The following is an 18557-nucleotide window of genomic DNA, read 5'->3' as shown; positions in this document are numbered from 1 at the left end:
AAATACTGAAAGCTCTGTTTTATTGGCCACGGCACAGATTCGGGTTCTGGATTCCCAGGGTCAATTTATCAATGCGCGAATCTTATTGGACAGCGCAAGTCAAGTGAATTTTATTACAAACAAATTATGTAAACGTTTGGGCCTAGTCAAACGACCTCTTTCCCTGTTTGTTAAAGGTTTAGGTGACACTGTCTCAAATGTCTCTCATGAAGTCACATGCACCTTCACGCCTAAAGGTTTTACAAACCCCAAATTTTCTCTAGATTTTGCCATAATTCCAAAAATATGCGAAAACCTTCCCTCTTCAGATTTACCCACAGATTGCTTCACTCAGTTTTCTCATCTCGAGCTGGCAGACGAAAGTTTTAATGTTTCGGGTCCTATTGACATGTTGGTTGGAGGTGATGTTTTTGGTTTTCTTGTGAAGCAAGGCCAGATATCGCAGTCCATAGATAAGCCTGTCGCTCTAAATACTAAGTTAGGGTGGATAATTATGGGTCGTGTGCCTCACCAGGAATCTATTTCTCGCTCAATTCCTAATAGCCTTTGCGCTACTGTGGGCTTCACACTTATGGATATCGTTAAAAGATTTTGGCAACTGGAACAGATCCCTAATTACAGTCCTCATTCTCCTGATGAGGTTGCTGCAGAGGAATTTTTCCAGAGGACACATACTCGAAATTCCTCAGGAAGATATGTTCTTCAACTTCCTTTCAAAAATTTGGAACTGCCAGTTTTTGAAAATACTCGAGATATTGCTCTGCGCAGATTTTATTCTCTTGAGCGGCGTCTGGAGTCTAATCCCGAGCTCCATGATGAATATCGCGCTTTTATGCAGGATTTTCTTGACACTGGACATATGGAAATCCTACCCTCAAATATAGATATAAAAAACTCTTATTATATACCCCATCACTGTATTCTTCGTCCGGAAAGTTCAACCACAAAACTTCGTGTTGTTTTCGACGCCTCCGCGAAGGCTGCAAATAATATTTCTCTCAATGACACTTTGTTAGTCGGCCCCAAGCTTCAACAGGATATATTTCACTTGCTGTTAAAGTTTCGCATCCATGCTGTTGCATTCACTGCTGATATTAAGCAGATGTTTCGACAAATTCTCATAGATCAACCGTGTAGAAATTTTCAAAGAATTTTATGGAGGTTTTCAAAGTCTGATCCTGTGAGAGACTATCAACTGAATACCGTAACCTACGGTGTAGCTTCTTCACCATACCAAGCTATTAGAACTCTCACTCAACTTGCTAGGGATTATAAGTTTAAATTTCCTAGGGCATCTGAAGTCTTAGAGAATGAAATATTCGTGGATGACGTAGTTAGCGGTACTGATTCTATCGAATCAGCTCTTGCCCTTCAGCAAGAACTAATTTCGTTGCTTTCTCTTGGTGGGTTTGAATTGCGAAAATGGGCGAGTAATACGCCTTTATTAATATCTCATTTAGACACCTCTTTGACACAGTTGAACCCCCTTTCCTTTGATAAAGAGACTGATTCCATAGTCAAGATTTTAGGCTTGCAATGGAATCCTCTTAGTGATTCTTTTGTCTTTAAAATAGAATCTATAGTAAAACCATGTACAAAAAGAAACATTTTATCTGATTTGGCTCGTATTTTTGACCCTTTAGGATTTCTTTCCCCTGTTACTGTCTCTTTGAAAATAATTATTCAACAATTATGGTCATCTGGACTAGACTGGGACCAACCTGCTCCTAACTCTATTAAAGAATACTGGTCTTTATTTAAAGAAGGTATTTCTACCCTATCGAGCCTTTTATTACCTCGAAAGATTATCCCTCCCCAGATGAAATTGTGTGAGATGCACGGCTTCTGCGATAGCTCGGAAAAGGCGTATGCAGCTGTGGTCTATTTTCGCATAATTACTTATGATGATAACGTTCAGACGTATTTGCTATGTTCTAAGAGTAGAGTAGCTCCTCTTAAAACAATCTCGATTCCAAGGCTAGAGTTGTGCTCGGCTGTCTTATTGGCAGATTTAATGTCATCAGTTAAAGAAGCGCTTGCTGATTCTATAAATATTTCGTCATTGTTTGCATGGACTGATTCCACCGTAGCTTTAAGCTGGATAAAGTCTTCTCCCCATAAATGGACTACTTTTGTAAGTAACCGCGTATCGTATATTCAGGAAAAATTATCTGCGGATTGCTGGGCTCATGTTAGGTCGGAAAATAATCCTGCTGACTGTGCAACCAGAGGTCTTCTTCCCTCCGAGTTACTTCACCTCGAAAAATGGTGGGCCGGACCCGGTTTTCTAACATCCTGTCTCACTAAATGGGTTAACGTTTCTTACACGTCTGACGATAATATGGACCTTGAAAAAAGGAAGATTGTATTATTAGCCTCAACTCCAGTGGTTGACTTATGGAATAATTTTATCTCAAGATTCTCCTCTTTATCCAAAATTATTCGTGTTTTTGCATATGTTTTACGCTTTTGTGCATATGTAAAAGCTCCAAAACTCTTTAACAATAAAGGTCATGTAACATTGGCAGAATTGGATAGAGCTCTCTTACTTTTAATCCGAGAAGTTCAGAAAGTTTCATTTGCTCAAGAAATGGCAGAACTTTCGAAATCCAATCCTAATCTAAGAGTATTACCGAAATATATTCGGAAGCTATCTCCCTTTTTAGATAAGGATGGTGTCCTCAGGGTGGGCGGACGATTGAAACACGCTTCACTTTCTTATAATCATAAACACCCCTGTCTATTGCCCAGTGATCATCGAATTACCTCTCTCATCATTGAACAAACTCACATTAAATATATGCACCCTGGTTTACAAACTACCCAATTCCTACTCAGTCAACGCTTTTGGATTCCTTCTTCAAGAAGAATTATTAAAAAGGTTTTGTCTTCCTGCATGCGTTGCTTTAGGTGTAACCCTTCATCACAAATTCCTCTTATGGGTGATTTACCGTCCTTCAGAGTAAATCAAGTAAAATGTTTCACCAAAAGTGGTGTGGATTTTGGAGGGCCATACTTAATCACTATGGGCAAGCATCGTGGCAGCAAAACTTGTAAGGCTTATATTTGCCTTTTTGTCTGCTTGTGCACAAAGGCTCTTCACCTGGAACTGGTTACAGAGCTATCAAGCGATGCCTTTCTGGCCGCATTAAGGCGCTTTGTTTCTCGCCGAGGTCGTGTCACAGACATGTTTAGCGATTGTGGGACGAATTTTGTGGGTGCGTCAAAAGAGTTGATGCAAAATATGCGTAATGCATCGATCCACGAAGGCATAGTGTGGCATTTCAACCCCCCTTCAGCCCCAAATTTTGGTGGAATTTGGGAAGCTGGAATTAAGGCCGTAAAGGGCCATCTACATCGCGTAGTTGGTTCGCACATCCTCACCTATGAGGAGTTTAATACTGTCTTGACCTCAATAGAGGCAATCCTAAACTCTCGACCTCTCTGTTCATTAAGTAGCGACCCTAATGACTTAAACCCTTTGACCCCTAGTCATTTTTTGAATTTAGAACCTATAAATACCTTCGTTGAATCCGACCTAACAGAGATTAAATTGGGTCGTCTTTCGCGCTGGCAACTTATTCAACGTATCCACCAGGATTTTTGGAAGAGGTGGCATAATGAATATTTACACACCCTTAATCAGAGGTCGAAGTGGTATGATACAAGTAAAGCCATTGAAATTGATTCGTTGGTATTAATAAAGGAGGATAATGCTCCACCCCTTTCGTGGTTGTTGGGTCGTGTAATAGAATGTTTTCCAGGCAGGGATGGCATTACGCGTGTTGTAGCGATAAAGACGCATAAGGGGATACTGCGCCGTCCTGTCTCGAAGTTATGTTCATTACCGAACAATTAGTTTTTCCTGCGGAAAATTTATATTTCGCGTTAGAATTCATGCTTTTTTTTATTTTTGCTCTTTTTTTTTACTTAAAATGTGGGACATTTTAGGTGGGCGGTATGTTCCGTCAAAGCGGAATGGTTACTTATTTATATATATATTTTTTTTCTTTATTGGGTCTTGTGTTTAAATATAATTAACATGAGCTTTATTGGTTTTAAATTCTAATCTTATTCTAATTACTTTCGCGGCCTTTTATCGCGTCATAGTGAGACAGCCTTATTCTTTGACCGAGAAGAGTCGCACGCATCACCAGGTAGTACTGCACCGAATTTTGATGCAGTCAGGAGAAGCGCATAAACCTTGAACAAAATAGGTTGCTCTCAATATACACACATATTTTTCGCGAGTGAATTCCAAAGACATTAAGTGCCGGCACGTCTTTAAGCAAAATAACCCTCCGGAGGTGAACCTGTGGGACAAGCAGTTTGAATTGGATAGAAAGAGAAGCGACAGCAAGGTAGGCCACCACTTTAATAGGGTTGTCTGAACCGTCGTAATATTTCATTCCACCTATAAAAATACAGTCCACTATTCTAATTTTACCCCCAACAACTGTAACTCTTAAGACTTCCCTGGTCGTTTTCCGCTTACAGTTGGACTGTACTACATGCTGCACTGTTGAATCTTAAAGCTTTACTATTTTTTTCTGAACCCTGGTTATAAGAACGTAGCTCTTATTATGGGGCTCTCCCGCAGTGGAGTTTTCGCACAAAATTCGGACCGGTCGGACAAAAGTGTTTATAACTTTGGTTGTATTTGGGTTAGAGAAACGATGTTTACCTTTTTATAATCTAGAAATATGAGGCTTCAATTTGATTATTTTCAAATTTTTATCTGTTTTTTTGTTTAGGACTAGAACGCCTTCAAACTCAAAAAATTTTTTTTCATCGATTTTGGTCAAGGGAATTCGATACAGGTCGCAAGGGTTTCTTGAATATTATGAAATTTAACAGATCGATTAGAGTTAATGAGGACCTTATCTGTATAGTTTTTGGTTATTCTCAGCAAACGGGAAGTATTTTTTTTTAACGCTCAAAGTTTCAGACATTTGTGATATTCTAGCCCTTCTGACGGTTTAACGGTATCTTTCCGGCAATAATGACTCACGGAAGATGTGTGCACCTTATCGAGAGCTACAATTTTTATTTAGGACTTTTTTTGAAAAAATGTTTTTTTTAGGAGAAAAATCAAAAAAACCCAAAAAAATTTATTTTTTTTAGTTTTTTCTGTGTAAAATTTTTATGGTGCAAAATTTAAAAAAAATCATTTGAATTAATTAAACCTACATCCTTTCCGAATAAAACAAAGTATTAAGTTTAACGCTATCATTTATACAGGGTGAGCAGCGCTCAGTTGAAAATACCCTTTTTCACGCTTTTTTTCTTCAAATATTAATAACTTTTTATTGGCGGCACTTAGAGGTTTCATTCAATTGGAGCATTTAAAGAACCTTTTAAAACCAATTTTTCGACACACTCTACAATCATCTACGTAGAGCAGTTTTTGCTCTACACTATTTTTTGACTTTGACGCCTAATACCGCAATGGCTATGCCACCTACGAAAACCATTTTTGCCCTCAAACACGCGGAATTTATCTGGCTATAATTCACTAAATCCGTTTTATTTCATCTATCACCATTTTCCAAGAAAATTCAATTTTCCATGATAGGTCCCAAAAAATCGGTCAGCTGAATATTGGTACCCCTACGGGCCCGATGATCAGGGTATAAAAACTAATGTGGTCTAGCACCCAACAAGTGCGCGTCTCCGTGGCAACGAAACCGACGATTTTCGCCCGTTTCCACCTAAAATAAGACCCTTTTTATAATCGAAATTTAACTACTAAAACCGATTGGAATCGGTCCAGAATTGATGCTAAACTGTTCCTAAGGCTTTATACTATTTTTCCATGTACAAATCATAAGGTAAAAACCTTTTTTTATACCCGAAATCATCGTCTGAAAATGGTCGATTTTGACGTCTACGCGCGATTTTATTGCCGACTTTTACGGCTGACTTTTACGTTTTGACAGCATGACGTCAACATAGATGAATTGGCTCGGACTTGCTTCCTAATTTCATTGATAAAATGCTTAAAATAGCTCAGAACTTCCTGAAATTGGTACGGAATTATTCCAGAGACTCTGGAGAATCCGAATATGTGCATATCTTTTACCAAATCGGGTTCTTTTAGCCGTGATAATTCGGCAACGTTTGACGTTTTAGCAATTTCCGTGTAATATAATATAATATTCATGCGACACAGTATCTATACAAGGCATTTTGCTAGACAAAAATTACAACACAGTGGGTCCTAATGATAAAAAAAAAATCTAATCGAAATTTAATGAGTATTATTATTTTATGTGGTAATTTTTTTTTTTTTGAAACTTTTTTTGTATTTGCCCGATTTGAATTAAATTTGGTATTTGGGTTTGGTTTAGGGTATAATTATTAATTTTTTACAAATTTTTGAAATATTGAGTTTTAGGGTCACGTGACTACCAAAACTTTTTTCCTATGGGTCCGATTGGATTGAAATTTGGTATTTGGGGTTTATTTATGAAATAATTATTCATTTGTATCAAATTTTTAAAATATTGAGTTTTAGGGTCACGTGACTACCAAAACTTTTTTCCTATGGGTCCGATTGGATTGAAATTTGATATTTGGGGTTTATTTATGAAATAATTATTGGTTTGTATCAAAGTTTGTTAGTTTAGAACTTACTTTAAAATTTGCCAATAATCATTTTAGAAAAAAAAATGGTACGGTGGGAAAAAACCAGTTTTCTTTTGTTTTTCCCACTGTTTCATTATTATCTCGGATTCTGTAGCTCCGATTCAATCCGTTAATGGTTTATTGCAATCCTTATTCCCTTTCTGATAATCTTTTGCTTATTTCATTATATTGGCCTTAATATAAAGGCCAATATAAAATAAAGGATATTAGAAAAGACATATGGCAAAACCAGTTTGGCATATTCCAATGCAGGCTTTTATGATACATGATTTGCTAAAAATTTATGTTTTATTTAGGTAAAATTATTGAATTTTTATAAAGGGTTGATATATTATGCATAAGTGTGTGCTGGAGTCATATTATTCATTTTAGCATACTTATTTTCATCGCCATAAAAAAACACCTTTATCAGGCGTGACCTAGACCTAAGTCTTCACTAACCTTCATCCTCCTGTATGACTGCATTTGACTCTTAATTCTTTGCTTAAAAAATGCATTAAAGCCTTCGAAATGTATAATAGAATAAGAGGAGATTAGTATGAAATACATCGGTTGGTTTTCAAGGGAACAATTCAGGGGAAAGGTGAATAGTGAGAATACAAAACTCATTGCTCGAGGATCTACACAGATGGCTCATCCAAAATCTTCAGAGCAGCTGTTTAACGAGTTGCTTGCCACTTGGATTGCCAACCTTTGAAGGAATAAGGAATAAGGCCGAATGGATGGAGTAGAGCGGAGCTCTTATCACATCATGGTTCTCAGAAGCATGATACCCCAAAAACCGTAAAAACAAATAGTGGTTAAACTCACAGCGTTGCCGGGGCAGCACCTGTTAAACAATCTCTTATAAATGGTCCTTTTTTAATTAGTTTTCTCTGACCAAAAGCTTTTCTACTGGTCCCAACTGATCAAAGTACGAGCGAAGCTCGTACTTGTTTTATTGGTTCTTTAAACGCCCAAAAATTTCATGAGTTGTTGCAAAACCAAGTTCAAATTCTCCCGGATCTAGACTTGGGATCGGTCTATTTTCAACAAGACGACTGTCCTGCTCAGAATGCAGCTATGGTAAAAGAATGTTTAAAGAATACTTTGCTTTGGATATAATGAATGGCCTCCTAGATCACCAGATCTATCCCTAAATTACTTTTATTTTTGGGGAGAGCATTTACAAACACAAATTTAATAGACCAACAAATTCATAGGAATTGCGAGAGAAAATTGTTAAATGTACCAATTCCATTTCACGAAAAATTTTTGGAAGTACGAATTGGCTTTTACGATAATTTAACTTATCGTTTATTTAAGTTTGCTCAGCCTTTAATTAAAAAAAATCATTTTTGTTAAGTTGATTGTTTAAGAGTGTTTTTTTTTTACTTTTTTCAGAGTTTATATTTGATTTTTATTAGAATAACGCTTTAATTTTCATTATGGAATATATAACCTAATAAATATTTTAAAATTATGATTCTACGTGGATTGTACTGATGTATCTAAAGCCTACATCAAAAAAATATTTTTTTTAGATAGGCCTGAACTTTCGCGTAATATTTCGTGAAATTTTATTGCAAGTAATACAGATTCCCCAACCTGTAGAGTAAAACCTTAATAGTAAATTTATTAAACGTATATTCTTTTGACGGTTGCAGCTTTTTTAATAAAAAAAAGTATAGCGGATTTAAATTTATCTGTGTGCTTATTTAAAAAATAACTACTACTGGTATTTCGTTTTCAAAGACACTAAGTAAAGGGCTTAGTATACAAAAAAAAATTATTTACGAAAAAAAAAATCGTTTGTAGAGTTTTGCAACCACCTGAAATCGGTTTAATTATTCATTACATAAAAAAGTTTTATTCAAATTAATAATTTTTTACAAAAAAACTTTCGTTTGTGGAGGTTTGGGACCACCATAATTCGATTTGGGTATTCATTGTTAATATCTGGACAAAAAATTATTAAAATCCCTTGGGAATTTCAGGAGATACCGGCACTATATTGATTAAATAACAGGGAGCGCGGAATATATCAATAACGCGACATATGCTGCGTTCTCGATTTGGACATTCTTTACACACATTTATAAATACTTATGTATGCTAATGGCAGCATACATGTAACAATTTACAAAACAAAAACAATAATAAATTGTTTGGTCAACTTAACCTCTTTTCCAAAGTGAGATGTCAAAAGAGTGGTGCGTAATTCAAATTTAGTCTTTCATAAAATAGAATAAAACTCACCGGGGTTTACACCGCCACAAATGACATTTAATCTTGAAACCACCCCATTCAGAAACCCTCAAATTTGCGTTGCCTCAATTAAAACTCTGTAAAATGCTAAGGATTAAAAACCGATAATAGTTTTATCCGGATCGTATTTTGCAACTCTCTCTCCACCCGTGTTGTCTCGTTTAGCCGTTTATTTTTAACTGAAATAGCTGACATAGCTTCCTTATTGTCGGATAAATAAAGCTGACAAGATGAAAATCACTAACAACGAGGAACGAAGTATGGACATCATACGCATATGCTATGAGGATCAGTAGGTAAATGATCCTACGCTCTAACGTTTGAACCTCGTTGCATAATGGAACACAGATGTCTCCGCGGGTAATTTATATACAGCAGAGCGAGAGAACACGGTTTTGTACCAATTAAGACTTTCCAAAAAAATTCTCATAGCTTAACGGATTTTTAATAAATCCGTAAGATTGTTTAAGTTCTATCAAGTTGACATTTCGTTAATTTGAATGGGTTCAGATATATTATCGCATCTGTAGATTCTACGTGAATGAATCCATGAATTTTGATGAGTCACATAGGATACTTTGAACCAATGGTTTTTGACCAAACTTTTTTGAACTTTGAGATGTCGTGGAGCAAAAACTATTTGACATAGAGAAAATCAGGTTTCACTTTTTAAAGCCTATTTGTTGCCACATTCTTAAAATTTTAAATAAATGAAAAAAATTGACATTAACTGTCACTTCGATATTTCAAATGGCAAATAATGTATATTGTTAAATATTTAGATTTCTACGTGAAAATCCATGGTTTTTGAGTTACAGACTGTTAAAATCGACTTTTTTCAACTTTGATGTCGTGAAACAAAAACCATTTGACATAGAGAAAATACCCTTTCACTTTAAAGACGGATTTTTTAAAATTATCTTTTTTGAAAAAAATTTAACATTTACTGTCACTTTGGTATTTTAAATGACAAACTATATATATAGTGTTACACTTTTTAATTTCCAATAAAATCAATAGTTTTTAAAAAAAACTGTGCCAAGTCGAGGTTGACCAATTTTTCTAAACAATGGCCATAAATGTGCCATTTTTGGGTCGATTTCAATAAAATTTGGTTTAAATTAAAGACCCTATTGTAAGAAATATGCCGAATAAGGATCACGTGCATATAGCCTGGCTTGGTACCATCGTCATCGTGGTCCAGGTCAACGGTATATTATGAAAGGGAACATCGATTTCAGCATAATTTGGGAAAAGGAAATACACGCGGGCATTGAAGGAAAAGACAGATTGGCTTTGACTATTGAAAGTTTAAGTCGATCCCGATGACTGTTTGCTTTTGTTCATTTTATTTTTAAATCTTAAATTGTAATTAAAATAGTAATTTTTTTAAAAAGTTGGGTTTTATTTTTCTATATTTCTGACACTATGAACATTTTATGGAAATTAATAGTTTTTAAATAAATTTGTTCCCACTCGAGGTTGACCAATTTTTCTAAACAATGGCCATCAATGTGCCATTTTTAGGTCGAATTCAATAAAATTTGGTTTAAATTAAAGGGTTTTTAATGAAGAACAAAAAAGGTCTCTATAAATATTTTGATAAAACGAATGGTTTTTGAAAAAAAATATTAACTCGAGGTTGACCAATTTTCCAAAACAATAGCCATAAATGAGCCAATTTTGGGCCGACCTCGATAAAATTTGTAAAGTAAAGGGTTTTTAATGGAGAACAAAGAAGGTCCCTATCAAAATTGTGAACAGAGTAATAGTTTTTGAATGAAAACATTAATAAAAATATAAATGAATAGTTGTTGAATGAATTTGTTCCAAGTCAAGGTTGGCCAATATACGAAAAAAATGGCCATAAATATGCCAATTTTGACTCGATTTTCATGAAGTTTGATTTAAATTGAAAGGTTTTTAATTGGGAACAAAAAAAAGGTCCTTATGAAAATGTTGATTAAATTAGTAGTTTTTGAATGGACAACATTTGTTTGTTCCAATTCTAGGTTCGCGAAATTTCCTAAAAGAATGGCCATAATTAAGCCAATTTTGGTCCGACTTCGATGAAATTTATTTTAAATTCAACAGTTTTCAATTTGAAAAAAAAACCTTCTCTATGAAAATGTTGATAAAGTTAATAGTGTTTCAACGAATAAATTCATTCAACAATTCACAAATTTCCTGAAAAAATATGCCAATTTTGAGCCGATTTGCATAGTTTTTTTTTTAATTAAATGATTTTTAATGGGGAACAAAAAAAGGTCCTACCAAGACAATTTCCATGAAAAATTAAAAATTTTTAGTATAAATTAAAATGAAAATGTTCTTTGAGTTTACTGCCAATGAGATAACAGAGTAAATGGATAGTTCGAATTTATAAGTATTTACTTTTACTCATTTTGTTCCTTTTATTTTCAGAAAAATTATTTTGTTATGTTTGATAGTTACTACTAGGTTATTATGTACAGTATTGTGCATAAAAATAGCAACAAGCGATGTTTTCAAAAATATTATTTATTCCATATTATTTCTTTACTTTTAAGTACACGCCTCTGTATTATTTATAAATATACCGAGATATCATAAGAATGCCAATGCAGAGTAAGGAACTTCATGTTTGTTTATTTAGACAATGTGCATAAATATAGCAACATTCTTGTTTCGCATTTATTTTATCAGTTAAATATCGATTTACCTGCTGTAAAGTTGTTATTTTTGAATCTCAGAATTAACTTAATATGGGTCGCTCAAAAACCGTCTCTGGTGATGTAAGAAAAATTATTGTGGAGCATTACGAAAATGGTGTTAGGCAGAGTGACATTGCAAGAAGCTTACGGCTTCACAGGTCAATCGTATCCAGAGTTTGCAAAAAATTGCGCCTTACTGGAACAGCTGCACCGGCGCCCATTCCTGGTAGACCCAGAAAAACAAATTTGAGGATGGATAGGCAGCTGCTACGAATTTCCAAAGAAAATCCTTTTTTTGTCTTCTTCCCAAATTTTGGCAAAATTAAAAGAGGGTGGAGGAGTAAACCTTAGTTCCAGTACCGTAAGGAGAAGATTACTTGATGCCAACTTACCTGCTCGTCGCCCCGCCAAAAAACCGTTACTCTCAAAGAAGAACGTCAAGGCTCCTATTCACTTTGCCTAATCTCATGTCCACTGGTCTGTAGCTGATTGGAAGAAAGTCGTATTTAGTGATGAATCTAAATATAATTTATTCAGGACTGATGGAGTGATGTATGTCAGACGCCCCAGTGAACAAAGATTAAACAAAAAGTACATTTGCCCCACAGTTAAACATAAAGGGGGAAATATTCTTGTATAGGGATGTTTCTCGGCTCGTGGTATGGGACCCATCATAGTAAGAATAGTGGGCAAAATGGATCGTTTCATGTACAAAGACATTCTGCAAAAACATTTAGTGCCATATATGGATGAAGTCATGCCAGTAACAGCCATATTTCAGCATGTCAACGATCCAAAACATGCTTCTCAATTTGTTAAGAGGTGGCTATCCGATGAAAAAATAAATGTAATGGTCTGGCCATCTCAATCGCCAGACCTAAACCCTATAGAGAATTTATGGCATTACATTGACACCAAAATCAGGCACCTAACATGCTCTAATACAAATATTCTCTTTGAAATAGTGGAAAAGGCTTGGAAAGAAGTGAACAATGACTATATTATGAAATTAATTAAGTCCATGCCAAGACGATGTGCAGATGTTATAAAGGAGAAGTACTACACGAAATATTGAATTGATTTTAGTTTAGTTAGGTTATATTTTTTTTAGAATCAAAACTATTTTTTGTTGCTATATTTTTGAACAATAAATTTGCATAAAACAATTTGGTGTTTTATTTATTATGATACAAAAAATATGATAATATGAAAATATAAACAGGCTCTAACTATTCTTGTAAATAATATATAAACCTTACTTATAAAATAGATACTAAAAGATATATAACAGGAAAGTTCAATGTTGCTATCTTTTTGCACAATACTGTATTTTATTGTATGATCCACCTACAGAGATATTTTTTTTAGTTGCTATTTATGTTTAGAACCTATAATAAAAAAGATAAACTAATATATTTTAATTTTATTTATTCAAAAAAAAAATCCTGTTCATCTCTGGCTTGGACTTTCGACTCCTTTCAAATTTCGTTCTTATGGAACTGAGTCAAAATCGAATAAAATTAACGATCCGTATTTCAGAAAGTAAATATATGGATCGCAAATTTTTATGCGATTTTTGACTTGGTTTCCATACGACGATGTTTGAATGAATTCGAAGACACAGGCCCAAATACCATAGACTTCGAATTAATATTCAGTCACTAAAACACTTGTATTTAAACAATTAAAAATTAAATCAAATGTGGATTAAGATTGTTTAAATACGACTCTTGTATAAGATAAATAATAATAATTTTTGTCACAAAAAAAAATGTATATATTTTTAAAAAAGTTTATATTAATGTAGTTTAAGTACCCCTAATGTTCACCTAGTCAAGATTATACATATTTTTAATGAATCGGTTGATCATTGCATTTAACATTAATCAAACATTAATCAAAATCAACGTAATTCAATCATTCTTCATAATTTAAATAAGATCACAATTTACTTCAATGATTCTTATTGTAAAACATAATTTATTTTTATCATTTTATTATATTATATTTTTTTTTATTTTATATTTTAATATATGTATTCTCATTTAAAACAAAACTCTTTTAATGATCTATAATAATTCTATCTCAATTTAATTAATTCCATATTCAATTGAGTCAAGAGGACACCCAAAAATATTAATTGGCCAGGCAGTCAGAAAGCAACGTTTGAGAGAAATGTGTGTAAGTTGGTGTGTTGGAAAGAGTTGTGTTTACCTACTGGTTAAATCAGGCTGCTAAATTTAATAGTGGTGAATATGTGGGAAATAGTTGATCTTGAGTAGATATGTGGCAATTATGAGTGAGTTTGTACAGATCTGTTTTTATTTTGGGCATCTTAAAGATGCCCGCACAAGTAGGTGTGAAAGCCTCTGTTCAATTAGGAACGAATGCGCAATTCCTCGAGTGCTGTCTGGTAAGACTGGGGACCTTAGTAGAAATATATCCTTTGTCTAATTCGTTGAAATGCTTACTGTTTAGCGGCAGTGGAAGGTCTGGGGAAGCCCTTACTATTCTAGGTGACACTAAAAGACACTGTAAATTGATGTTGACTGAGATGATACAAGGGAACGGAAGTTCCCCGGTGAGTATGTTTTATTATTGCCAAAAGTTGACAGAACAGTAAATATTGTTTTTTTATTATTTTTATGTGATGTTCGAGTTTATGTCTAACAATATGAGAAGGATGACTGTTGAGTGAATTTGCATTGTAGAGACCCATTGGCTAAGAACAACTCTGACAGGTAATAAACCATATTTTAAAGAGTATTTTACATTATGATTGAAATAATTTTAAGGATTGTGCACAACTAAAAGTAAGATATTCATTTATTTAAACACAAATGTCATTCAGATATTGAGAAAAATAGAGACATAGAGTATATAAATATACTAATAGAGTACCCCATTGAATCATTTTATGAAATCGTTTTCTGTGTGCACCTTCAACTGTCAACGTTCCACCAGAATATTATGGCGTGTGTGTGTAGAATGCAAAAATTTAATAAAGGTCTCCCATTTAAAATAACAAAGTTGTCACCAACCTAAAAATATTCCAGTTAAAAATGAAATGTTGTAATTATTATTACACCGAAATGCGCATTCTAATAATTATTAAAACGGTACCGCATTATTTTTTCACCGGGCGGAATAGTTAATGCAATAAAATCCGACCGAAGTTTGCATAAAACTAGCAAACCGTATAGAAAGGAAATTTCTTACCGGACTGCAATAAATTGCGAAACTTTTCTTTTTAGGCATACATATATAAATCTACGTAAAAGTTTATTTATTAGCGGTACCGTTTAGCACACCGTGTTAATTATTATGACTTTATTTATTACTCAATAAGCAAATTTAACTGTTAGTATTTATAGGGTAGCCATTTTATTAGGGGCCTATACTTTTTCTCAGAATCTATAGGGTGTTCAAAAAGTGGTGCATCGACGTTAACACCAGAATTTTAAATATTATATTTTTATGTTTCTTGGGATAAATAAAGGTAACTTTCATAAGAACTACCTATCCAAATTTTGTGTAGTTTAGACAGAAATTAACGTTTTGTATTTTCCTTAGCAAATGTAGTGTTTTGTAATGCTGGTAATTAAGACTTTTTATAATAAAATTCCTACCACAACTTAAAAAGACTACGTCCTATCGATAGATGGTGAGCAGGTATTTTAGGATGTCTAAGGTAATATGAAATATATTTCAATTTTTAATATTAGAGTTTTTTTAAATAAATCAAGAAAATTATTACACACATTTTAAACTAATTATTGTATTTTAGTTTTATACTCTTCTGTGAGATAGCTATGTTAAGCCGAGATACAGTAGTCTAATGTACTCAAGTGCCTGGAATTAGGTAATAGATTCTTCCAGGCAATTAAGTTGCACTCTCTTATTCTCTGCCTAGCTCTTTCTCGGATGATTAAATGCACTTAACTGCCTGGAATAAACAAAAAGAATGTTCCAGGAACGTTAACTTAATTTTTTCTCTTTTTCTCTCTTTGTTATGTGATCAAATGCACTAAAACCCATGAAAAAATTTAAAATTCTTCCAGGTAGTTGAGTTGGAATTTCTTACTCTCTATCTCTCTTTCTCTTAGAGAATTAAATGCATTCAATTAAACCATCAGCTTGAAATATATTTTTTAATGAAAAGTGAAGTTTTCTTAACGGTTTGGTGAAACTTTGCCTAAATTTGAACAATTTTTGATAAAGTTATGAACGTTCTTGTACTGAAGGTCCAAAAACACTGAAAAATTATTACCATCATCTTTGACGGCTTGTAAAAAGTTCTCCAGTTGTACCATTAACTTGAGATATATTTTTTAATGAAAAGTGAAGCTTTCTTAATGGTTTGGTGAAAATTTTCCTAAATTTTAACAATTTTTGACGAAGTTATGAAGGTTCTTGTACTGAAGGTCCGAAAAGACCTGAAAAATTATTACCATCATCTTTGACGGCTTGTTAAAAGTTCTCCAGTTGTACCATCAACTTGAAATACATTTTTTAATGAAAAGTGAAGCTTTCTTAACGGTTTGGTGAAAGTTTTCCTAAATTTTAACAATTTTTGATAAAGTTATGAACGTTCTTGTAGTGAAGATCCAAAAAAACTGAAAAATTATTACTATCATCTTTGACCGGTTGTAAAAAGTTCTCCAGTTGTACCATCAACTTGAAATACATTTTTTAATAAAAAGTGAAGTTTCCTCAACGGTTTGGTGAAATTTTAAGTAAATTTTTACAATTTTTGACGAAGTTATGAAGGTTCTTGTACTGAAGGTCCGAAAAGACCTGAAAAATTCTTACTATCATCTTTGACGACTTGTAAGAAGTTCTCTAGTTGTACCATCAACTTGAAATATATTTTTTAACGAAAAGTGAAGCTTTCTTAACGGTTTGGTGAAAATTTGCCTAAATTTTAACAATTTTTGACGAAGTTATGAAGGTTCTTGTAGTGAAGGTCCAAAAAAACTGAAAAATAATTACCATCATCTTTGACCGGTTGTGAAAAGTTCTCCAGTTGTACCATCAACTTGAAAAATATTTTTTAATAAAAAGTAAAGTTTTCTTAAACGGTTTGGTGAAACTTTGCCTAAATTTGAACAATTTTTGATAAAGTTATGAACGTTCTAGTAGTGAAGGTCCAAAAAAACTGAAAAATTATTACTATCATCTTTGACCGGTTGTAAAAAGTTCTCCAGTTGTACCATCAACTTGAAATACATTTTTTAATAAAAAGTGAAGTTTCCTCAACGGTTTGGTGAAATTTTAAGTAAATTTTTACAATTTTTGACGAAGTTATGAAGGTTCTTGTACTGAAGGTCCGAAAAGACCTGAAAAATTATTACTATCATTTTTGACGACTTGTAAGAAGTTCTCTAGTTGTACCATCAACTTGAAATATATTTTTTAATGAAAAGTGAAGTTTTCTTAACGGTTTAGTGAAACTTTGCTTAAATTTGAACAATTTTTGATAAAGTTATGAACGTTCTTGTAGTGAAGATCCAAAAAAAATGAAAAATAATTACCATCATCTTTGACCAGTTGTGAAAAGTTCTCCAGTTGTACCATCAACTTGAAATATATTTTTTAATGAAAAGTGAAGTTTCCTCAACGGTTTGGTCAAATTTTAAGTAAATTTTAACAATTATTGACGAAGTTATGAAGGTTCTTGTACTGAAGGTCCAAAAAAACCGGAAAATTATTACCATCATCTTTGACGGCTTGTAAAAAGTTCTCCAGTTGTACCATCAACTTGAAATATATTTTTTAATGAAAAGTGAAGTTTTCTTAACGGTTTGGTGAAAATTTGCCTAAATTTTAACAATTTTTGATGAAGTTATGAAGGTTCTTGTACTGAAGGTCCGAAAAGACCTGAAAAATTATTACTATCATCTTTGACGGCTTGTAAATAGTTCTCCAGTTGTACCATCAAATTGAAATATATTTTTTAATGAAAAATGAAGTTTTCTTAACGGTTTAGTGAAACTTTGCCTAAATTTTAATAATTTTTGACGAATTTATGAACGTTCTTGTACTGAAGGTCCAAAAAAACTAAAAAATTATTACCGTAATTTTATTAATGAAATTCAAATGATTTAAAAATTTACCTAAAACAAAAACACTTATATAAGAATTTTTTTTTGCACACCCTGTTGAAAAAGAAATTCAATCTTTCCGGTCAATTGGGGGTCACATGAGTGTGCCTCATCGACATTTTCTTTTTCCCATACTAATTTCATCACGTTTAACCTTCAAAAAATACAAAATTAGCAGAATTTATTAATAGGCGGATTTCGGAATTACGAAACGACTTGGTGGGGCATAAATCTGGACCGCGGGCAGGCCCATAAAGTATTATTATTAAAGAATTGTTTATAATAAAAGTTGTTTTGATTGGAGAGGTTACGACCGGTTAAAATTAGTTGCGGGGGGCACTTAAACCGGGTGTTAACGTCGGTTAAATAAACTTAAGATGAGCTAACTGTCAGCGAGTGTTGGTAATTGAATAGTTTTATGCCCTATAGCAGGTACTCAGAACTTTTTTTACAGGTTATTTGGCCAGAAAACACAATTTTGTGTTCGACCCGTGTTCGGCTTTAACATGAGTTAGCGAGGCTGCAGAGACCCTGAAGTACCACCAAAGCTACCAGACTGCTGAGTATGGTAAATACGGGATCCAACGAAACGAATAATAAATAACCAGATAATGATTGGAACAGGAGATTATTGTTTTTGAGTTAATTAGTTCGTTCGGGTCGAAGGGATTTGGTCGATATTACAACCATTCATAATTAAAGAATTTGTTTCAAAATAGATTTCAGTTTGAATCCCAAAAGACTTTTATTAAAAGCACGGTCTAATCCTACATTTGTAAAATCAGAGTTAAAATGTGGTTTAATACCTGGCAAAGTTGCTCTATGTCAATGAATGGGTGTCTGCAATTGCAAATTCCGTCTTACG

The 18557-nt window shown here is 33.5% G+C and overlaps 1 protein-coding gene across 3 annotated transcripts in view; it reads right to left on the bottom strand.

Moving 5' to 3' along the window:
* Positions 1-18557, bottom strand: part of LOC126750300 (GTPase-activating protein CdGAPr) — a 139766-nt gene that overhangs the window by 107392 nt on the left and 13817 nt on the right. The window contains exon 1 of one of the 3 annotated variants that reach the window (XM_050459872.1): positions 8887-9022. The exons of the other annotated variants lie outside the window; for them this stretch is intronic. The gene's annotated coding sequence lies outside the window, so the exon portion shown is untranslated. Of the gene's footprint in view, positions 1-8886; positions 9023-18557 lie in introns of those variants that run through there. 3 annotated transcript variants of the gene reach the window in all.

The sequence above is a fragment of the Anthonomus grandis genome, chromosome 2, assembly GCF_022605725.1.
Source record: "Anthonomus grandis grandis chromosome 2, icAntGran1.3, whole genome shotgun sequence".
In the NCBI taxonomy this organism is placed as follows: Eukaryota; Metazoa; Arthropoda; class Insecta; order Coleoptera; family Curculionidae; genus Anthonomus; species Anthonomus grandis.
Note: the sequence above shows the minus strand (reverse complement) of the source record. Positions and strands in the feature narration are given on the sequence as shown.